This window comes from Somniosus microcephalus, chromosome 31 (assembly GCF_052327205.1).
Source record: "Somniosus microcephalus isolate GS21.2 chromosome 31, FLI_Smic_1.0, whole genome shotgun sequence".
Classification (NCBI taxonomy): Eukaryota; Metazoa; Chordata; class Chondrichthyes; order Squaliformes; family Somniosidae; genus Somniosus; species Somniosus microcephalus.
The window spans coordinates 12,575,687-12,600,315 of NC_141017.1; the positions used below are offsets into that span (position 1 = coordinate 12,575,687).

Genomic DNA, 24,629 nt, shown 5'->3' on the forward strand with positions numbered 1-24,629 from the left:
TCTTGCATCTCAATGTGGTTGATCCACGAAGGAAGCTTCAAATGTTTCTCTCCAACTGACTTCAACAAGCAGAAGGGCAGGCTGCTTTTCACCTTCATTGTCTCTTACCTTGCTAATTCTTAAGGTGCAGAGCAATTAAGCAGAGGCAAAACCGGCTTAGTTGTGTCCTACACTGTTGGAGACCTTGTACTGTGTGTTCAGGTTCTTTGGGCAGTGAATGCAGTTGATACTGAAATAATAATGTGCGATTTTATACATTTAAAAGCATGAACGTGACATGGAAAGTTAAGTCGTCAATGGAATTTTAGCAAATTCAAGCAAATTAAACAGTTTAAAGATGGTAAATGAGCCACTTCATCTTTAATAACTTGCTTATAATGCACAATAGTAACTGAAGCAAATGGTTTACTAAACAGTTTTGTTTGAGAGCGCACAAGCTTCACATTTTAACAAAGTATTTCATTAAAAGGAATGGAAAAGCTGTTTGACTATAATAGCAACTGAGCGATGAAATGACCGCTAGTACTGCCCCAAAATAAAGAACATCTCAAAGACCAAGAGGGATATAGATGACAGAAAATAGTCAAGTATTTTTTAAAGGATACTAAAGGCGAATGTGCCTTGTACTAATGGTCTGCAAACCAAGAGCAAGGCTAAAGCTTCATTACTGAAAAATAGTTCATCAGAGTGCGGTACTATTTTTCCTCCTCGTGAGTGAGGTAGAGAGAATGTCCACCATGTCTTCGTCTGGTGAATTATGTATTGTCCTCGTTAAAATGGGCATTTCAACTGTATGGTAATATAATACAGGCTAATAGGATGCTGGTAACGCATTACATAGCGTATGTGTAATGGTCATTCACTTTTAATTACATTCCATGAAGTTTTTAAGGAAACATACCATACTGTGCACCAAGCTACTTCAAAGCCTGAAATCCTAAGCCTTCCTGAGGCTATGTAGTTTCTCTGCTTTCTCTTGGGTTAGATATCTACAGTGTCTGATTTTCTGCTGTGGCTAGCTTACTAATCACAAGAGAAAAGCAGCCAATTACATTTAAGCAAAAAATAAATTGACATGACCAGCACCCAACCAAGCTAAAACTCCAAGAAACACTGCTAATGATAGGTAGCGTTTATTGTAATAAATGTTGTGAATTTTGAGTTGAATGGATTATGATGGGCTTTTCCTTATTCAAATTGTTTCTTGAGAAATACAAGCTTGGGCCTGGATAAGCCTGGAACTCAAGTTAACAGGAGGCTGATGTACAGAGTCCTTAGTTGGCACATCAGTTATAAGCAGGCTGATGTACAGAGCTTAATATATAGAGATGTAACCGGGATGGTTTACGGACACAGATTCATTAATCTATATGTACTCTATTAAGTCAAAAAATTCCCCGTGAGCAAGAGCACGAGAGATGTGCGGGTTTGTAAATAATACTTTCTTATCTACACCGAGAATTCACCCACATGCTTAGACATGGCTGCTTGCTTGGAAGAAGGTGCTGTTGTTATGTCTGAGTAGGAGGGAGTCAGACCAGGTAAGGATGGCGAGCTTCCCTCCCTCAAGGACGTTCGTGAACTAGTTGGGTTTTTACAACAATCGCGGTAATCTTTTATTTCCAGATTTCTTAAACTAAATTCAAATTCTCAAACTGCCATGGTGGGATTTGAACTCCCATTCTTTGGATTATTCGTCCAGGCCCCCTGGATTACTAGTGCAGTGATATAACCACTACACTACTGTACATTATGTCAAATCTTTGTGCTAATTAGCAATCCACCTAGCTTCTTCCCACTCTTCATCAGCTGTCCCTTCTCCACAAAGAATGTCTGTTGCTTTCTATTATCATATTATCTGCTGCCTCACATCTTTAACCACTTCCAGTACCTCGTTACAAAGCACTGTAGGTTGACTGATTATGTTCCCAAATTGGCCACTCCTTGCCACGTACCATAAACCCAGAGGGCCTCAACTTTGCCATGTGCAGCCGAGTGGGCAACGAGGACTGAAGCTGATTCTGACCCAAAGCTGGCTTTGGAGCTCCACATTGTCCCATCTCTACCCATGTACTTCGCTGTGCAGCAGTCCTTCAGCTCTTCACACTGGTTCTCATTTCCTATGTTAACCAGTTTCCAGTGCATCAATTGTATCTAGGCTTGTAAAAGTTATACATTGCTTGACAGTCTCTGATTGGATCACATTCATTTATAATGAATTTGAATATGTATATTGCATATAATTCCTTTTACAGCAATGTAGCACAGCTGGGGGCTGCACCTTTAATGTATCTGTTAACTGTACTAGGGCTTCTTTCCTGTACTCCGCGTGATGACATCATGCCGTCCGTCACGTGATCTCTCAACGGCAGGAAAAACGTGATGATGTCATGACGTCAGAGCTCGGAACCTGCTAGCAGTTGAGCTCGGAACCTGCTAGCAGTTGAGCTCGGAACCTGCTAGCAGTTGAGCTCGGAACCTGCTAGCAGTTTCCAGAGAGGCTTTCAAGCAGACCAGACCTATTTGCATTGTATCCTACAGTTTCCTGTACAGCTTCGTTTGTTCATTAAATTTTATTGTTTTTGATTTTGAGTCGATCTCAATTCTTCGGCTAGGAACCCCAGTTCCTACACTTCTATATTTAGTAGTGTGTGTGATATTTAGCCTTTCTGTAACTGAGGGGACGATGTTAATAAACCCTACTTGGTGTGCTTAATGGCACACATGTTTTGCCACAAAGAAGTTGTCTAAAATTGCTGGTTGGCATATTTTGGGTCAGGGTCACTGCTTAATCATTAGCTTAATTTGGTATTTTTGGTCCTTGGGCAGCAATGAATTATGCCTGCGATTGACTGACGCACAAAATGAGAGTTTAAGATAATTAGACTAAAAGTAGTTTAAATAAAATAATCTTTCTGCTATGATTGTTAAAAGCACACTAACTACTGAAGACCCCATCCTTTATTCTTCAACAATAGGGTAGGGCCCATTAGGGACCAAAGTGGCAATCTGTGTGTAGAGCCAGAGGATGTAGGCGGGGTTTTAAATGAATTTTTTGCATCTGTGTTCACTATGGAGAAAGACGATGCAGACATAGAAATCGGGCAAGGGGACTGTGACATACTTGAACATATTAGCATCGAGAGGGAGGAGGTGCTAGCGGTTTTAGCGGGCCAAAAAGTGGATAAATCCCCAGGCCCGGACGAGATGTATCCCAGGCTGCTGTGGGAGGCAAGGGAGGAGATTGCAGGGGCTCTGACACTAATTTTCAGAACCTCTCTGGCCACAGGGGATGTACCAGAGGACTGGAGAACAGCTAACGTAGTACCATTATTCAAGAAGGGTAGCAGGGATAAACCAGGGAATTACAGGCCAGTGAGTCTAACATCTGTGGTGGGGAAATTATTGGAAAAAATTCTGAGGGACAAAATTAATCTCCACTTGGAGAGGCAAGGATTAATCGGGGATAGTCAGCATGGCTTTGTCAAGGGTAAATCATGTCTAACAAATCTGATCGAATTTTTCGAGGGGGTGACTAGTGGGGTGGATGAGGGAAATGCTGTGGATGTGGTGTACATGGACTTCAGTAAAGCTTTTGACAAAGTCCCGCATAGGAGACTGGTCAAGAAGGTAAGAGCCCATGGGATCCAGGGTGCCTTGGCGCGTTGGATCCTAAACTGGCTGAGTGGCAGGAGGCAGAGGGTGATGGTCGAAGGTTGCTTTTGTGACTGGAAGCCTGTGTCCAGTGGGGTACCTCAGGGATCGGTGCTGGGTCCCTTATTGTTTGTGATCTACATAAATGATTTGGATGAAAATGTAAAAGGTATGATCAGTAAGTTCGCAGATGACACGAAAATTGGTGGGGTGGTAAATTGCGAGGAGGAAAGCCTCCGGCTACAGGACGATATAAACGGGTTGGTCAGATGGGCGGAAAAGTGGCAAATGGAATTTAACCCTGAAAAGTGCGAGGTGATGCATTTTGGACGGACAAATAAGGCAAGGGAATACACAATGAGTGGTAGGACCCTAGGAAGTACAGAGGGTCAGAGGGACCTTGGTGTACATGTACATAGATCCCTGAAGGCAGCGGAGCAGGTAGATAAGGTGGTTAAAAAGGCATATGGGATACTTGCCTTCATTAGCCGAGGCATAGAATATAAGAGCAGGGAGGTTATGATGGAGCTGTACAAAACGCTGGTGAGGCCACAGCTGGAGTACTGTGTGCAGTTCTGGTCGCCTCACTATAGGAAGGATGTGATTGCTTTGGAGAGGGTGCAAAGAAGATTCACCAGGATGTTACCTGGGATGGAGCGCCTCAGCTATGAAGAGAGGCTGGACAGGCTGGAGTTGTTTTCCTTGGAGCAGAGAAGGCTGAGGGGGGACCTGATTGAGGTGTACAAAATAATGAGGGGCATAGATAGGGTAGATAAAGAGGAACTTTTCCCCTTAGTGGGGGGGTCAATAACAAGGGGGCATAGATTCAGGGTAAGGGGCAGGAGATTTAGAGGGGATTTGAGGAGGAACTTTTTCACCCAGAGGGTGGTTGGAATGTGGAACTCAATGCCTGAAAGGGTGGTGGAGGCAGGAACCCTCACAACATTCAAGAAGCATTTGGATGAGCACTTGAAATGCCATTGCATACAAGGCTATGGGCCAAATGCTGGAAAATGGGATTAGACTGGACAGGGATGGATGGGCGGCGTAGACACGATGGGTCGAAGGGCCTCTTTCTGTGCTGTAAAACTCTATGGCCTAGAAATTGGGTTTTGGCGCAGCGACGGCTTTAGCGCCGGAAGTTAGTGCCGGAGCTAAGTCGCGCTGGGCGGGCCAAAAATTCACTACTTCTGTGCCCAAACGGCTGCCGGCGCTGCTGAAAGCTGTTAGCGCCTGAAAACTGGCGCTATGCGCTGAATTTCGGCGCTATTCCGGCGCTGCGGCGCCCGCTGCGGTGCGGCAGGTTCGGCAAGTGCAGGCCTCCTCCTTCCCTTAAGGAGGAGCTGCCTGCACCCGGCCGCGGCCCGCGATAATCTTTTTAAAAATGAGCCCGGCACCTCGGACAAGTGCCGGGCTTGCTTCTGTTCCGGGGGGGGGAAGTCCGGGGAGGGAGCTGCGGCCAGGCGGGCGGCGGGAAAGCGGCCGGCCGCCGCGGGGCCTTTAATGCGCCGGCGCAACGTTCTGTAAGGCACCTCTGCCAGAACGTTGCTTGCGGCTGCCACGGGCGAGGTGGCCGCAACTCAATTTCCGAGTTCGGGCGGGTTACCATGGCAACCGGGACGCTGCGCACACCGATGACGTCATCGGTGCCGGCGCAGCGCTACCGGCCTAATGCCGATTTAGGGCCCCTGTCAATTTCAAAACTGGCCATAACTTCGCCGCTAGGCCCTCTAGCGCCTCAAAAGCGGCGCTAAGGCCAGTGAATTTCTAGGCCTATGACTCTAAACTCTATAATAAATATCTCCTCAGTCAGAACTGCTATTTCAGTTACTATTTCTTCATTTGTATGCTACTGACATTGAGACAGCAGTTCAATTTTTGTTATTTGTTGCCTTTCCTCGACTATGTGAAAACTTTTTATTGGGTAAGATAAATTCTTTGCCACTGTGGCCCATTAGAAAATAATCCAAGCCCAAGCACCATTGTTGATTGAACCGTTTCAAAAAATACCAACAACACAACCGTTGAGAGTTGGAGAGGTTCCTGTGTGAAGCTCCAAGTTGATGAGTCCTAATTTTATAGTCTGTCCTGTTCAACAATGCTGGGACCCCAGTGCATCTAAAACTGGATCTCATTTCAACCACCTTTCCAATAAATTTGAGAAATTCCCCCCTGGAGGACAGGGCAGGAGAGGAACCCCATAGTGGATTCAACAAAGTTCCTTCTCCGACTCCACATTTTCCGCTTAAGTACAAAATAACCGTTCTTTTCAGTCTGCTTTGAGTATAATAAAACTGGTGAATGAGTTGAAGGTGGGTTTTAACAAATGTATGTCTATCTATTAGAATCAAAATCTGTCTTCAGATCAGTACTCCATACAGCCCACAAAACACAAGAAAATCCCAAAACTATGTAATATTTAGATATAAAGACACCATCTCCATTATGTTCTGGGAATGTGTTGACTCCTGAAAGAAAAAAAGGAAAATAAAACCATGTCAACTTGCATAGAATTTATTACAGATGGACAACATTAAAAGAAGAAGAATAAAGAGGCAGTTGCTTGATGCTGAGCGAGACTCCTGTCCTAGTGCTGGAACTGAAGAGCTTTTTACACTTGCAGAGTTTTCTGACCAAACAGCAATTAAACTCCATGAGGCAGCATCTCATCTGCCTTACCAGGAGCAATGCTGTGGGAGCTTTGCTGGTATATGTTAAAAAGAATCAATCAGCAATCATCAAACAGCTACCATAAAAGGAGAACAAGACCCAATTAAATCACCCAAAATATTTCCTTGAAAATGCTTTGGCATTAATGTTTTGTTTGTAACCCAAGGACAAAGTATTAAAATAAGGTTTGTAATGGAACATGCACGTTAATGATTCATGACAAAATCAACAACAGCAACACCTTGCATTTATATAAATCATTAAATTGTCTTTCCTATGTTTGTAATCTCTTCAATAACATTTCCTTATGAGGGGGTCTATCCATGTTCAAACCCCTGGAACTAGAGTTCATGAGCTTCCAACAGATATCTGAGTGAACCAGGTAACAGACTCCAACTCCCAGAATAGACCATTGTCACTCTATGCAAGCACTCTGTGGACTACAATTCCCAGAATGCAAATTAAGATTACTCTCCTCTCAGTAGAATGACCAAAAGCACATCTTGGAGTAGGAGGGGCTGCATAAGATTGTTACCAAGATTGGCCATTCATAGAACATGTTAGGATTTGCTGTTTATAAGCCCTGACCTTCCCCACTGTCCATTAATGGAAAAGAACTGGCTGTGTTAAATCCAAAGGAAATCTTTATTAGCACCAGTGAATTCCCCATTGAAAGTAGCAAAGATAAAACCGAACAGAGTAAGGAATGAACTTGAGAATTTTATCTGCGATAACTTTGACAGGAAAAAGCAACAACAACTTGCATTTAAATAGTGCCTGTAACGTAGTAAAATGTAAAAATTTGACATCAAGCCACAAAGAAGTATTAGGACAGGTGACCAAAAGCTTCGTCAAAGAGGTAGAGTTTAAGGAGCGACTTAAAGGAGGAGGGAGGGAATTCCAGAGCTTAATGCCTAGATGGCTGAAGGTACGGCCGCCAATGGTGGAGCGAAGAAATCGGGAATGCACAGGGCCAGAATTGGAGGAGTGCAGAGATCTTGGAGCATTGTAGGGCTGGAGGAAGTTACACAGATAGGGAGGGGCGAGGCCATGGAGGGATTTGAGCACAAGAATGAGCATTTTAAATCTAGGCATTGCCAGACCCGGAGCCGGTGTAGGTCAGTGAGCACAGGGCTGATGGGCGAGCAGAGCTTGGCGCGAGTTAGGATACGGGCAGCAGAGTTTTGGATGAGCTTCAGTTTACGGAGAGGTGGGAGGCCAGCTAGGGGAGAGCATCGCAATAGTCGAGTCTGGAGGGAACAAAGGCATGGGTGAGGGTTTCAGCAGCAGATGGGCTGAGGCAGGGGCAGAGACGGGCGATGTTACGGAGATGGAAATAGGTGGCCTTAGTGATGGAGAGGATTTTAATGTAATTGGTGGAAGGATTAGAGGGGAGTTGAGGAGAACTTTTTTCACCCAGAGGGTGGTGGGGGTCTGGAACTCACTGCCTGAAAGGGCGGTAGAGGCAGAAACCCTCATCACATTTAAAAAGTACTTGGATATGCACTTGAAGTGCCGTAACCTACAGGGCTACGGACCAAGAGCTGGAAGGTGGGACTAGTCTGGATAGCTCTTTTTCGCCCAGCACAGACATGATGGGCCGAATGGCCTCCTGTGCCATAAATTTCTATGATATGGGGTCAGAAGCTCAGCTTAGGGTCAAATAGGATGCTGAGATGGAACCATGTACAAGGACATTTAATATATAATAAACATTAATGATGTAATCATGTTATACAGAATTGACCCTGCCATTCTCCGCTAACTCTGACTCAATGGAAGTCCTGGGATTGCCAAAGCATTGCTGCTGCCAGTTGCTAGATAATGGGATATTGACCTTGTTGTATCCATGCTTTAACTCTGGCCTCATAACCTGCTTGCCCAAATGCTATGTGTTGTATTCCCCATCCAACTTTACTGCTCACAAGATACTTAAGATTTGTTTCATCGCAATTCATCCATCCAGAACAACGCTTCTCCTCCCTGCCCCGCCTCCCCCCATTACTGCTTCGATTTGTTTATTCAATAATTCCAGGGTTTTCCCTTCGACTGCCCAGAATTCCATTCATAGTGTTCATGATTCTGTGCCTGACTAAGAATCTCTTGATATCCACCCTAAAGTTATCTTTTACCAGTTTGAACCAGCATCCTTTTGAAATATTCCCACTGTTTAAAGTAGTATTCTAGATGAACCTTTTCCGTATCATTTACTATCTTCTATACTGAAATAAGATGATCTCTCAGACCGCTCCTTTCCAGGCTGAAAAGCGCAAGTCCTTCCAGTTTTTCCTCATTACTCTGACCGCTGACATTTGTGGCTCCTTTCTGAAAGGCCTCCAGCGCTTGAATGTTGCCCTTGTTTCTTGGCAACCAGAACTGGACATGATGCAGAAGTGGGATAGCAAAATACTGCAGATGCTGGAAATCCGGAATAACAACAGAAAATGCTGGAAAAACTCAGCAGGCCAGACAACATCCGTGGAGAGAGAAAAGAGTCAACATTTCGGGTCAAATCCTTTGTCAAGACTGGAAAAGCACAGGAAATGAAACATTAAAAGGCTGGGCTGGGAGAGAACAAAAGAGAAATGAAGAGACATTAAGAGGTATTCAAAACGAGACGAGATGGTGATAGGACTAGTGGAGACAAAAGACGGCTCTAGATTAGGTGTGAAATGCGCTGGCAGAATGGGAGATAGCGAGAGAGAAAAAGGGGGAGGGCCAAAACAAAGGTGTGGATAATAAAAAATATATAAAAATGTAATAGGGGCCGAGGTTATGATCTGAAATTGTTGAACTCGATGTTGAGTCCGGAGGGCTGTAAAGTGCCTAATCGGAAGATGAGGTGCTGTTCCTCGAGCTTACACTGAGCTTCCGTGGAACAATGCAAGAGCCCGAGTACAGTGAGGTCTGAGTGGGAATGGGGCGGTGAATTAAAATGACAGGTGACCGGAAGCTCGGGGTCACCTTTACGGACTGAACGGAGGTGTTCCGCAAAGCGGTCACCCAATCTGTGTTTGGTCTCCCCAGTGTAGAGGAGACCACATCGTGAGCAGCGAATACAGTATACTAGATTGCAAGAAGTACAAGTAAATCGCTGTTTCACCTGGAAGGGGTGTTTGGGGCCCTGGACAGTGGGAAAGGGGGAGGTATAAGGGCAGAGGTGTACATAGGTGTGCAGTCTGATCATGACTTTCTCTGGCTTATGTTCTACTGTTTTGGCTATGTAGTTCAACATCCTATTGGCTTTATTAATTGTTGCTTTGCATTGGTTGGACATGTTGAGCATTGAGTTTACCAGACTGCTAGGTTGCTTTCAGTCTTATCCATAGCTATTTCAGTGCCATTCATGGAGTAAGTGTGTTGCCCATTTCTTTCTTCTCTGTGCAGTACTGTACACTTCCCTGCATTTATTTTCATCTGCCATTCTTCAGCCCACTCACATACAGGAAACTTTGGTTTATCCGGAGGTTAACTGTCCGGAATGCTCGAGCCACCGGCAAAAATTAGGAGCTGTTTCGTTAGGTTTTTTTTCTTTTCGTTGCTTTTTTTTTCACCAGTCAGGCTCTGCAAGGTCTCGCTGAAGCTGTTGCTAAGCTACAGAGACGCTTGCAAGGTACGGCCGACTGTTTAGAAGCTGTTGCTAAGCAACAGGGTTTGTTGCCAGATACGGAGCTCAAAATCTCCGTATGTTTCAACATTAGCGCTGGTTTGTCCGGCAGTTTTGATGGGACGGCAACAGCTCGGTCCTGTCGGTGCCGGATAGCATAAAGTTTCCTGTATTTGGTTTAGTGTATTCTGTAATTTCTGGACTGCCTCCTTCGATTCCAATGCCCCATCTAATTTGGTATTATCTGCAAATGTAACCAATTTGCATTGAGTTTGAGTCCAATTCACTGATATAAATTAGAAACAGCAGTGGCCCCAATACTGAGCCTATGACACCCAACTGTGTACACCCTGACGTTACCCTTCTAACCAGTACCTGTTGTTTTCTACCCTTCAGTCAATTTCTTCTCCATAGCCGAGTTTTTCCCTGAATCCCCACAGATTTGAGCTTAATTCGTAACCTTTTGTGTGGAATATTATCAAATGCCTTTTGGAAGTCTAAGTACACAATGTTATCTGTTTGCCACAGTTGACTTGAGTTGTCACTTCCTCAAATAAATCAAGGAGGTTGGCCAGGCAGGAGCTTCTCTGCCTAAAGATGCTGTTTATTAGGTGGTTGTTGTATAGAATACTCCAAGTTTACTCCTGATAATTAATGACATTGTTTTACACTGAATTGCAGCAGACTAATGGGCCTTTCATTGCCTGTGTCGGTTTTCAGAATACGGGTACCTGTTTCCAATCTACTGGTATATCTCCCCAGTGTACATTGCACCCCTCCTGGCCCATTCCTGACTGACTGCTTCACTCCCCAGCAATGTTCCCTGTATTTTTTTTTTGGCGCTGCACGGCCCCTTTAAGGGGCTGCGCGGGCTGTTCAAAATATCACACGTGCACATTTTTTGCATTCAAAAGCCAGCAAGCCGCCTGCGCGGGATCCCTTACAGGCAACACTGCTTCCCAGCCTGCATTCCAGGCAACCCATGAGCAATGCCACAGGAGATTGACGGGGATTGTTTAATTTCAATCCTATCGACTCGCACACCATTCCTTTAATCTGAATATCTATTCATCGAGTTTAGCTTTCTCCAATAAATAAACAAATCAAATTTCCTTTTAAATATACATCTCTAATTTTACAGATACTGCCATTGACTGACTTATTCCCAGCTCAACTGAAGCTTTCTTCCAGTCTTAAAAAGATTACCATTCCAGAGTGTGGGATGGGGATTTTCCAGCTGCTCTGCTTGGCGAAATGCAATTGCATTGCTAAATTACTTTGCTTTTTATGCTCAAGTGATTGTTTTGGCCTGTATTGACGGGAAAGGTTAAAGAGATGTCATGAAACACGGGAATTAAACAGTAAAAAAATTAATTCATGCTATTTGCAATTGGCCCATCTGCTACTAAATTTTATTGACCTCTAAAATGTACTTTTAATAGTAGCCAGCCAGTCATTACCATCCAAAGATGAAGTGGAAGAATTTCTGCATTGTACACATGAACATTTTTATTTGAAAAAAAAACACTGAGTAGAATTGTGTGTTAAGATTATTAATCATAAATGCTGATTTTTCTGTTTTATTGTGAAAGCACTAATTTGATATTTTATTACTTTTATGGAGGCAAAGTGCCTTGAAATCGCCACATAGTGCTCTCGTTTATTCCTTGTGGTAATGGCTGTCTTGTTTCAGGGGGCACATGTTAGCAATATTCCTGTCAGCTATCCGATCTTCCTCCTCCCACCACCCCTCCAATTTCTTCCCTTAGCTGTCGTCTTCTAAAGGCAATGATTCACACTGGGGTGGAGTTCTCCAGCAGCCCTTCAGCACACCTTCCAGGTGACTTTTCTTCAGTCCTTCCTCGACGGTAAATGTTGGTCTAATCCTGACCTCCTCTGGCATCCATGCTGTCCAAAAGGAGGCACAGAATAGTGATCAAGCCTGGCTGATTTTTCTCCCCTTCCTAAGCTTAGGGACACTGATACTAGTTCTACTGCTCCTGCCATGCTGATAAGATACTCAGCACAGACCAGAGATAGACATCCATGAGCCGTCTGTTTGGCTCAGTACCACACTATGTAGTTCAGCCACTGGGAAAGCACGGCCTTCAAAGTACAGGAAACTCTCATTTAAACAGCACCTAAATATCCGGAATTCTCTATTAACCGGCAAAATACATACTCTGAAAACAACACCTCAATAACCGGCAATGTTGCCGAGTCCGAGTCTCCCACAGTGGCCGAGTTAGTCAGTGGGGGTAGTTCTCCAAACTGCCACTACTCAGCTTCTTGGCGCTGTCTAAAGTCTCTTCCAATCCACATTTAACGTAACATCCTGTGGGTGAGTACCCAATTATACTGCACATTTCTTGACTTTTTAATTTTTGTTTGTTAAAACTAGCCTCGGTAGATATACCTCTCCGTTATCCAGAATTTTTAATCAACAGGCACCATCCCGGTCCCGTCGATGCCGGATACGAAAGCGTTTCCTGTATTTAAATGCTTTCTGGTAAATTAAGAAGCAACATATTCCACGAGAGGTATCCATCACTTAACAAAGGCACTAAAATCAAAACTGGGCATTATTAGAGTTCTTTTTCTAATTCTTGTTTGCTTTGATCAAAACACCAATACCATGAAGTGGTTCTGTTCAGTTCATCAATTGAACGAGAATCTCATTTCATCTTTTGATGATCTGTAATTGAAATGGAAAATCAGATAGATGGCCACAGATAAATGTTTTATCGATATTCATTTTCAGTTTCATATAAGTCAGTGGCGAACAATCAGCATCCCAGTATCTGATAACAAAAGAATTTCCAATTGATTTAGCCAAACGGATTAATCCGAGTTGTCAGTTGGCTGATGCTGTGGCTACTGAGTGCAATTTTCAGACCGGGATTGTGTTAACCGGAGAGTGTGAAAGAAAAGAGAATAGTCTTTTTTTAAACATGAAGTGAATGTCTTTGTACAGCATATGACAAATTCGATCACATACACCACCACAGTTTGCTTATTAGTAAAACTCAAAAGTATATTTTCCTTTAGAACCAATTTATACAGTAAGCTGGGGGAGCCCGGCTTTGCCAGGGCTGTTTTGGGCCGGGCGGTTTAAATTGAGTGCCAGGCTTTGGGGCCTGTCTGTCTGTCCCTGTGTGAATCTGCTGCCGGGCAACATTTCTACCTTTTTTAATAGCTTCAAAGATGAAAGTGAAAGTACTTATAAAACGTTTTTGGTAAATGTTATGTAATTTTTAAAAGAGATACTAACTTTTTCGAAGCTGGATTAGCAGAGTTTGAGCTGGAAGTAGTGAAGCAATGGCTGCCCGATGCCTGAGTTGAAAAGCATTAGTCCCGCCCACAGACGCAGCGATTGGCCAACCATCAGGCGACTGAACTGTAGGATTGGTCAATCATGCCGGCACAGGATTGGTCGACCTTGACGTCAGTCAATCAATGCTACTTAGCCGATAATGAGTTTAATTTTGAAGGTTTTTTGCATAACGCGCGAACAATTTTTGTCCGGCCGAAACGTAAATACGCTTAGGACGGTTCTGGAATCGTCAGCTTTCTTTCGACGTAACGCACGTGTAGGTACGCTCTATAACTTTCGAGTTAATTCAAGACAGACAGACGGAATGACAGACAGAAGTATCCTTTTATATATATAGATAGATAGATAGATGGAATATTCGTCTGACAAAAGGGTCTTGTTCTTTGTCCTTCCACTGCAAATGTTGTGGAGTCTTTGTTCTGTATTTCTTCAGTCAAAAACAAATTTCTGGTGAATACAGGTCCTGTCAAAGTATTGCTACATTGAGCTGGGAAAACGTTCCTTTGAACAGTCTATATACAGTTTATTCTTTGGTAACCAACAGAGCTCAAACCTATGGACTTCCCATCCTCGAAATTCAAAGCTTCATGCGTCTTCTCATGATTTTCTGGCTTCAGTGTCAGACTATCAAAACAATGTATACATTTGTAGGTGTAGCTGATATGTGCTGGATATTTTTGATAAATTATGTCTTTTTCACATTTACACATTAATAGCACTATTACTGATGAAACGTTTATCAAAGTGGGCTATGCCAGGGCTGCTTTTTCCCTCTGTCAAATTGGTTCAGTTGGAAGCTCGCAACTCTGAGTCAGAAAGTCCTGGGTTCAGGACCTATTCCTGGACATGAGCAATTGGTTCACTGCAGGACTGGGGGAAAGCTATATCGATAAACAAGGGCCCAGTCTACCTGTTCTGGTGGTTCAGGGGAAGTACAGGTTTCCATGGCACTCACTCCTGGTGTCTTGGCCAACATTGCTCCCTCAATCAGAAACACCAAAAACAGAATGAACTATTCTAATTTTTTTTTTTTTTTAAAAAAGCAAAATACTGCGAATGCTGGAAATCTGAAATAAAAACAGAAAATGCTGGAAATACTCGGCAGATCAGGCAGCATCTGTGGGGAGAGAAACAGAGTTTCAGGTGAAACGTTAACTCTGTTTCTCTCTCCACGGATGCTGCCTGACCTGCTGCGTATTTCCAGCATTTTCTGTTTTTATTATTCTAATTTGCTGTTTTTTGGGATCTTGCTGTGTACAGATTGGCTGCTGCATTTGCCTACATAACAGTAAGTAGACTTGAAAAGTAATTCATTGGCTGCACAGCGCTTGGCGATGTCCTGAGGATGTGTTAAGGCGCTATATATAATGCAAATTCTTTCTTTCTAGAAAAAGCTTTTGAAAGAAATGTACAGATCTGTAATTGACAGCAGAATGATGTGTGGTGTTTATAGTTTTCCAAAGTTTATAATGCAGTAAAATTGATTCATGTTAGGTTGCTTGTAAAACTGTATTAAGTATAGAATAGACTAGCCGTTGTAAAAGTATGGCGTGAGGTCTGTCAGGGTTCAACGAAAGGAATACTTCCGAATGCCCCATGAATGTTTCGGCCATTCAGCTAGCGGTGACCAAAAAGCAGGGCTGCTTCTAACTTGTGTAGCTATTAGAATTGTGGATTGAAACAAGTTGTTTTGGTGCCTCCGGAGGCATGAAACACCACCTTGTTTATGTTTCCAATTTGCTACCAACTTTGGAGCTGTCAGAGGAAACAGCTCCGCAATGTAAATGTGCCATTAAACTACTTCTCTGGAAGATGACCTAACAGCTTGCGCTGCTAATTTGAAAGCTGCCATAAAAGTAAGGTTGCCCAGACCTATCGTAAGAGGACCCAATAAAAATCTTTCAATTGTTGGTAGTTAAATCTTTATAGTGCTTAATTTCAATAATCATGGATCGTACGAAAGTTATGGAAAGCCTGGCTGGCGACCCAACACTGGTACAAATCTAAAGTGACTCTCTTGTGTTGGCAGAGCAATGAGAACAGGTTGTCTGCCTTGCCTTGCCTGCCTGTTAGCTGGGAATTCATGCAAGGCAGGCACAACCCAACAGTGAAGAGCGAATAATAGTTACACAGAGAAAATTGGCGAGGGGATAACGCATCAAGTTGCCAATTATTTTTCACTGTGTCTATGAAGGATGTGGAACATTATTGTTGGTGTGTATCAATCTGTAACCTTTAACTCATTCATGTAAAAGAAATACTGAAACGTCCTTGTATTTAGTTTTTGTTCCAGTGAGTGGAATTTGAAGCAAGTCTTGGCAGGTATAGGTAGATTCAGGTATTGTTACTTTGTATGAATAAAATAATCTGGAATGATTTTATAGCATTTTAGCTGGAACTTTCTTCTGATGGGCAGCTGTTGAAATAGTCAATCTTTCGTATGGTTTTGAATTGTGAAAGGGGCGTCCTGATGGAATGAGCAGTTTCCTAAAGGCGGTTTTATATTTCAGGAGTTCAACCGGCAGTAGGCATGCGGGAAAAACACCTTAAATTTCAGGAAACCTATTAACCTCTTAGGACCCCGGCAATGTTCCCTGTAATTTTTTTTGTACTGAGCGGGCCACAAGTTCCTTTGAGCGTGACCTTAAATTGACCCTTAGTGTTAGGGGGATTAAATACGTGGGGTTACGGGGATAGAGTGCGATATGTGTTGGTGTAGGGGTTACGGGGATCGGGTGGGATATGTGTCGGTGCAGGCTCGATGGGCCGAAATGGCCTCTATCTGCATTGTGGGGTTTCTGTGATTCTCTGTGATTCTGTGATCCGTGGGCAAATTTTACAACAACAACAACTTTTACAACAACGGCAGCAGCAGCAACCACTTAAAAGCATTTATACAGTAATGCCATATCGCCACCGCACTGTCTCATGATTTGAGACAATCAGACAAGGTTCGATACAAGTTTAACATAACTTCTCTGCTTTTGAATTCTATTCCTCTAGAAATGAGCCCCAGTGATTTATTTGCACTTTTGTGGGGTTTTTTAACCTGCGTTGCTACTTTTAATGATTTGTGAATCTATACCCCTCGATCCCTTTGCACCTCTACTCCATTTAGACTCTGATTTTCCAAGGAGTGGGTCGCCTCCTTATTCCCCCTACCAAATTGCACCGCCTCACACTTATCTAGATTGAAATTCATTTGTCATGCCCATTCTGCAAGTTTGTTTACGGTAGAATTAATTAAAAGCTTTTACAAACTTGTACAGACTCTATTTAAAAAAAAAAAAATACTTGTCAGAAATGACTGGGATGTAAACGAACTTCAGAAATTAACACTTCAGAAACTCAGTTACACGGTTGTGCATCGAGAAACAATCCAAAAGCCCAAGGTGAGCTGAAAGAGGCAAATCTATTCGTGTAATTGGTATTAATTTTAAAGTTTTCAACGTATTCGCCCATCCCTCATGTCACCATAGCAGTGGCTGCACAAGCAGCAGGAGCAGCGGCTTTCCTATGGCGCTGACGTGCTGGACATCCACAGGAATGATTAGAATATTAGTCACAATGCAACCAGACACCCAACAAATATAAAGCGCTGCAGTTCTTTAGTTCACAGTGTTAAAAAGAACTGAACAAAAAACAGGTATTTTCAACCTCAATCACTTCCATTAATAAACCTGGTGGTCTTGAACCAGCACAGCCCCCATGTAACAGGTCAGAATGCAGCACTGATTCACAAGTGCAGAAAAACATACACAATCTGTGTTACCGAATTAAAAACAAAAAGCAGGAAAAGCTATGATTTAACAGAAATAAACATTCATCTTTCTTCCGGGATAGAAGAACCAATCAGACTGACTTGGAAATGTTTACTAGTATGGTGGCATAAAGTTGTTAATTTACAAATTTCGCTTCTAATGTTTTGCTCTCAAACATTCTCCACAATATTAATCTCTGCTCTTAAGAGCAAGGAAGTATTACGATTGTACAGGGCTTTGGTGAGACCATATTTGGAGTACCGTGTACAGTTTTGGTCTCCTTATGAGGAAGGATACACTTGCCTTGGAGGCGGTGCAACGAAGGTTCACTAGATTGATTCCTGGGATGAGAGGGCTGTCCTATGAGGAGAGATTGTGTAGAATGGGCCGATACTCTCCGGAGTTTAGAAGAATGAGAGGTGATCTCATCGAAACATACAAGATTCTGAGGGGGATTGACAGGGTAGATGCTGAGAGGTTGTTTCCCCCTGGCTGGAGAGTCTAGAACTAGGGGGCATAGTCTCAGGATAAGGGGTCGGCCATTCGGGACTGAGAGGAGACATTTCTTCACTCAGAGGGTTGTGAATCTTTGGAATTCTCTGCCCCAGAGGGCTGTGGATGCTCAGGCGTTGAGTATATTCAAGGCTGAGATCGATAGATCTTTGGATTCTAAGGGAATCGAGGGCTTTGGGGGATCAGGCGGGAAAGTGAAAGATCAGCCATGATCTTATTGAATGGTGGAGCAGGCTTGAAGGGCCGTATGGTCTGCTCCTGCTGCTAATTCCTGTGTTCTTAAACAAAGTGTTTCAACCTTTGCATGTTAAAATTAGGGACCAAAGTGAATGGCCCAAAAACTGGTGTCAAATCAAACAGTTGATCCAAAAGCATGTGAGCCATAAACAAAGGGAGCAGTTATATCTGGGGCAAGCACTGCAGAATCCTTGTCATCACTGGCACAACAGTTATTTTTTAAAGGGCCAATCGGGTTCCTTGTAAAGGGGGACTGATTTTCTGGTAATGCTTGCATTTTTGGCAAACACCCATGCATGGACCCTCTGGCTAATGGCTTGTTTGGCTGGTTAATGTAGGCATCTGGCTGCTTTGCATAAACCAGGCTGAGAATAAGGAAATTCCAGACATCAGGGGCCATTTTTGGGGCAGATGGAAGTTCTGTCTCAAACAAATCCCCCCAGAAACTACCAACAAAGGCCGAGACCTGTTGGATCCATGTCCTGATACAATGTCTGGCCTCGCCAAAGGACTTGTAGGGGACTTACCAGTGTGGCCAATAGCCCTGCAGATTAGTAAAATAATGCTTCTTTAACTTAACACTACGCTTGTTACTGGCCAGGATTGTGTGCTGACAAGCACTCGGGCTGCTGAGGTACTGACTGACTTACTGTCTGATAACCCCCTCGGGCTGCTCCCGCAGCACACTGCAGCTTCGCGCCGGCAACGCTGATTGGAGGCGGCAGCTGCGCAGTAACCGCGCCTCCCTGGCAGTCGTGTGATTGGCAGGCCAGTCTAGCACTGATGTGCATCGGGAGGGTCCCGCCTTCTCTTTACACTATTCCATATTCTCTTTACTCTATTCCATATTCTCTTTAATCTATTCCATATTCTCTTTACTCTATTCCATACTAGTGCTTCCGATATGTCTTCCTTTTTCCTCAACCGAGGATTCCCCTCTACCGTGGTTGACATGGCCCTTGACCGTTTCCGTTCTATCTCCCGCACTTCTGCTCTCACCCCTTCCCCTTCCTCCCAGAACCACGATAGGGTTCCTCTTGTCCTCACCTTTCACCCCACCAGCCTCCACATTCAACTGATGATCCTCCACCATTTCCGCCACCTCCAGTGTGATCCCACCACCAAACACATCTTCCCCTCACCTCTCCTTTCAGCATTCCGAAGGAGCCGCTCTCTCCGCAACACCCTGGTCCACTCCTCCATCACCCCCAACACCCTTTCCCCTTCCCACGGCACCTTCCCGTGCAAGCACAGGAGATGCAACACATGCCCTTTTACCTCCTCCCTTCCCACTGTCCAGGGCCCCAAACACTCCTTCCAGGTGAAACAGTGATTTACTTGTACTTCTTGCAATCTAGTATACTGTATTCGCTGCTTACGATGCGGTCTCCTCTACATTGGGGAGACCAAACGCAGATTGGGCGACCGCTTTGCGGAACACCTCCGTTCAGTCCGTAAGGGGGACCCCGAGCTTCCGGTCACTTTAATTCTCCGCTCCACTCCCACTCGGACCTCACCGTCCTCGGCCCCTTGCACGGTTCCAATGAAGCTCAGCGTAAGCTCGAGGAACAGCACCTCATCTTCGATTAGGCACTTTACAGCCTTCTGGACTCAACATCGAGTTCAACAATTTCACACCATAATTTCGGCCCCTATTTTATTTATTTATTTATTTATTTTATTTTTTCTCGCATGGTAGCTGTCGATCATTCTGCCATTGCCATTTACACATCATCTAGAGCCATCTTTTGTTTCTTAACTTGTCCCATTACCATCTCCTTTTGCCTTGCCCCATCCTTCCCTTTGTCTCTCAATCTCTCCTGCCTTCCATCCTATCACAGACTTTCCCTTTTGTTCTTTCCTCCCCTCCTCCCTTTCCCTGTCGCTACACTTGCTTAAAAATCTGTTACATCTCTACCTTTTTCTAGTTCTGATGAAGGGTCTCAGACCTGAAACATTAACTCTGTTTCTCTCTCTCCACCAGTGGTGCCTGACCTGCTGAGTGTTTCCAGCATTTTCTGTCATTTCTCTTTGCACTGATTGGTTGGGGAACCCTGGTTGTGAGAGTCTACAAACACACGTCAGTGGCTGGACAGACCAGCCAATCACTACTTCTCTTCTCCTCCTCATCCATCACCAGTTGGTGAGTGACGGGCCGCTCTGCTTGTGTTGCTCAGTAATGTTAAATTCCAGTTTTGCTGGCTAACTTCTTCTTAGGCAGTCCCTCGGAACCGAGGATGACTTGCTTCCAGTTTAAAAATGAGTTCTCAGGTGACTGATGAGTCCAATGCGGGACCTACAGTCTCTGTCACAGGTGGGGCAGACAGTGGCTGAAGGGGCGGGTGGGTGGGTTGCTTGGGTTGACGTGCGCTCCTTGTGCTGCCTGCGCTTGGCTTCCGCTTGCTCCCAGCGAAGACACTTGAGGTGTTGGCGCCTTCCCGGATGCTTCTCCTCCACTTTGTGCGGTCTCAGGCCAGGGATTCCCAGGTGTTGGTGGAGATGTTGCGCTTTTTCAAGGAGGCTTTGAGGGTGTCCTTGAAGTATTTCCTCTGCCCACCTGGGACTCTCTTGCCGTGTCGGAGCTCCGAGTCGAGCGCTTGTTTTGGGCATGCGGACGATGGGACCCGTCCATCGGAGCTGATCAAGCGTGGTCAAAGCTTCGATGCTGGGGATGTTGGCTTGAGCGAGAACACTGACGTTGGTGCACCTATCCTGCCAGTGGATTTGCAAGATCTTGCGGGCCCGCTGCCTCCCAGTCTCCCCTCTTCTGCTGTTTAAGTTCCCCTGGCTCTAATAGTGGGTGCATTTTATCCCTAATTGCAAGTTCAAGCTGCAAGGCTAAAGTTACCTGGGCCCACTGCCTGTCCCCTGACCATGCCTGTTCTTTGTTCTCTGCCAATCACACAGCTGCCAGTGAGGTGTGGTTACCGCGCAGCTCGGCGTCCCCGGCATGAAGCTTCAGTGTGCCGTGGGAGCGCCAGTGCGTGGCCCAATCAAGAGTGCTGCGCAGCCGCGCATGTGCGAAGCGTCGGGGTAACTGGACCCCGGTAATGTGGGTCTATGGACATGCAGTTGGCTGAAGGGGGCGAGATCTTGTGCTTACACTATTAAGCATTTGGGTATCCATATTACACAGTGGAACCCTGTGTGACTGGCACCCGGCTGAAAAGTAAAAGGAGGCGAATGATCCACGGAATCGCTGCCACAGACAAACAGTAAGAAACGGGCGGTACAAGAACAAGTGAATTGTGAAAACCATTTCAAGTGAACAGGCCCTGTTTCACAACACCGCATCACTGGCAAAAATGTGGCCAAAAGAATAGACTTGCTTTCTTCCAGCTGGTGTCTGCAATACAGAACTAAGCAATCAATACATTGCTATAGTAGTCAAAGGCAAGTGACAAGCACAAACATAAGTTGCTATTGTTGATCGATAAGAGGTGGCATTGGTTGTGGTCTGCACACAGTTCAACAAATCAGCTCGAAAACCACAGTAATGAAGTTACTGTGCTAATTGTGGCGTGATCAGTATTACAAAGCTAATCAATTCTTTTAGGGCACAAAACAGTCCATAACTGTCTGGCAGCTGATGCTCAGTCATACTCCTGAGGAAAAAAATTGCCAGAAAGTTTTTCTTAGTTTGCAGTTGAAAGCAAATGTGCATTGTGCTGTTTCTTCTGTTAGTGTTTTCTGTGCCTAATGAGTGTATGTAGAGACTCAAATGTAGGGCTGGCCTAACATAGAAGATAGGAGCAGGCCATTCGGCCCTTCGAGCCTGCTCCGCCATTCAATGAGATCATGGCTGATCATCCAAATTCAGTACCCTGTCCCTGCCTTCTCCCCATATCCCTTGATCCCTTTAGCCTTAAGAAATATATCCAACTCTTTCTTGAATATATTTAATGAACTGGCCTCCACCGTCCTCTGGCAGAGAATTCCACAGGTTCACCACTCTCTGGGTGAAGAAATTCCTCATTTCAGTCCTAAAATGGCTTACCCCTTATCCTTAGACTATGACCCCTGGTTCTGGACTCCCCGGCCATCAGGAACATCCTTCCTGTATCTAGTCTGTCCAGGCCTGACAGAATTTTAGAGGTTTCGATGAGATCCCCTCTCAATCTTCTAAACTCCAGTGAGTATAAGCCCAATCAACACAATCTCTCCTCATACGTCATTCCTGCCATCCCAGGTATCAGCCTGGTGAATCTTCGCTGCACTCCCTCCATGGCAAGAACGTCCTTCCTCAGGTAAGGCGACCAAAACTGCACACAATACTCAAGGTGTGGTCTCACCAAGGCCCTGTACAACTGTAGCAAGACATCCTTGTTCCTGTACTCAAACCCTCTTGCTACGAAGGCCAACATACCATTTGCCTTCTTAACCGCCTGCTGCACCTGCATGCTTACCTTCAGCGACTGGTGCACAAGAACACCCAGGTCTCTTTGCACTTCCCCTTCTCCCAATCTATTGCTATTCAAATAATAATCTGCCTTCCTGTTTTTACCACCAAAGTGGATAACCTCACATTTATCCACATTATAGTGCATTTGCCATGTTTCTGCCCAATCACCCAACCTGTCTAAATCGTACTGGAGTTTCACGACATCCTCCTCACAGCTTACCCTCCCACCCAGCTTTGTGTCGTCTGCAAATTTGGAGATATTACATCCAATCCCCTCGTCCAGATCATTTAATATATATTGTGAACAGCTGGGGTCCTAGGACCGATCCTTGCGGTACCCCACTAGTCACTGCCTGCCACTCGGAAAACGACCCGTTTATTCCAACTCTTTGCTTTCTGTCCGCCAACCAGTTCTCTATTCAAGTCAATACCTTGCCCCCAATCCCATGTGCCTTAATTTTGCACGCTAATCTCTTATGTGGGACCTTATCGAAAGCCTTCTGAAAGTCCAAATACACCACATCCACTGGTTCTCCCTTATCTATTTTACCAGTTACATCCTCAAAAAATTCCAGTAGATTAGTCAAACATGATTTACCTTTTGTAAATCCATGTTGACTTTGTCTGATCCTGTCACTGCTTTCCAAGTGCTCTGCTATTACATCTTTTATAATAGACTCTAGCATTTTCCCCACTACCGATGTCAAGCTTACCAGTCTGTAATTCCCTGCTTTTTCTCTACCACCTTTTTTGAATAGTGGGGTAACATTAGCTACCCTCCAATCCATGGGTACTGTTCCAGAGTCTATTGAGTTCTGGAAGATGACCAGCAATGCATCTACTATTTCTAGGGCCACTTCCTTAAGTACCCTGGGATGTAGATTATCAGGCCCTGGGGATTTATCGGCCTTCAGTCCCATCAATTTCCCTAACACCATTTCCCTACAGATACTGATTTCTTTCAGTTCCACCCTTTCATCAGACCCTATGTTCCCCGGCATCTCTGGGAGGTTATTTGTGTCCTCCTTTGTGAAGACAGAACCAAAATATGTATTTAGTTGATCTGCCATTTCTCTGTTTCCCATTATAAATTCCCCTGATTCTGACTGCAAGGGACCTACGCTTGACTTCACCAATCTTTTTCTCTTCACATATCTATAAAAGCTTTTACAGTCAGTTTTTATGTTACCTGCTAGCTTACTCTCATATTCTATTTTCCCTTTCTTTGAAAGGGTGGTGTGTTTGACCCCGAGATGAGTTTCCGACCACACATCCGCTCCATCACCAAGACTGCCTATTTCCACCTCCATAACATCGCTCGACTCTGCCCCTGCCTCACCTCCTCTGTTGCTGAAAGCCCCATCCATGCCTTTGTTACCTCCTAGCCTTAACTCTTCCAATGCTCTCCTGGCCAGCCTCTCATCTTCCACCCTCCATAAACCTGTGCTCATCCAAAACTCATCTGCCCATATCTTAACTCTCTCCAGATCTCGTTCACCCATCACTCCTGTGCTCGCTGACCTTCATTGGCTTCTGGTCCGACAACGCCTCAATTTAAAAACACTCATCCTTGTTTTCAAATCCTTCCATGGCCTCGCCCCTCCCTATCTCTGTAGCCTCCTCCAGCCCTACAAGCTTTCGAGATCTCTGCGCTCTTCCAGTTCTGGCCTCTTGCGCGTCCCCGATTTTAATCGCTCCACCATTGGTGGCTGCGCTTTCAGCTGCCTAGGCCCTTCGCTCTGGAATTCCCTCCCTAAACCTCTCTGCCTCTCTACCTCGCTTTCTTTTAAGATGCTTCTTAAATCCTACCTCTTTGATCAAGCTTTTGGTCATCTGTCCTGATATCTCCTTCTATGGCTCGGTGTCAAAAACTGTTTCTTTTTATTGATATCGCTCTTGTTAAGCACCTTGAGATGTCTTACTATGTTAAATACGCTATCTAAATGTCAGTAGTTGTTCTTCTTCTTGTTCCTTTCTAAATGACACCTCAGATAGCATAATCATTGGTTAACTCTATTCATAATTCAGCAGTACAGCTCATACTGTGGCAGTAGCTAATTCTCCTTTACTTTATCTTTATTATATCCTGAACAAAAGTGAATGTATTCTGTAGTCATTGCGCAATTTTGTTGCACAGTATTTACAGAAGAATAAATTGGCTCTGGTGTGTCTGTATTGCGCATTTACCAGGAACAAGTACTGTTTGGCGGTCAGGATAATTTGATGGCAGTCCTTGGCAGTTCCACTGGGCCAGGAGATATTAAGGGTCTTGTCTATATAATGAAAGGTCTTGCAACGCTTGAATCATATGAAACAATAGAAGCTAACGGACAGAGAAAGACGAGCTTGTCCCATACAGTCATGTTGCAACTAAGCATCATGACCCTCCATGCTCTTCAACAACCAGCAGCCATGTAATCTCCATTACAAAATGCACAATAGTAGCCCAGG

The 24,629-nt window shown here is 44.5% G+C and overlaps 1 protein-coding gene across 4 annotated transcripts in view; it reads left to right on the forward strand.

Annotated features, from left to right (window-relative positions):
* The window catches only part of pbx4 (pre-B-cell leukemia transcription factor 4), a 340,266-nt gene that overhangs the window by 148,426 nt on the left and 167,211 nt on the right, over positions 1 to 24,629 (forward strand). The window lies entirely within an intron of this gene.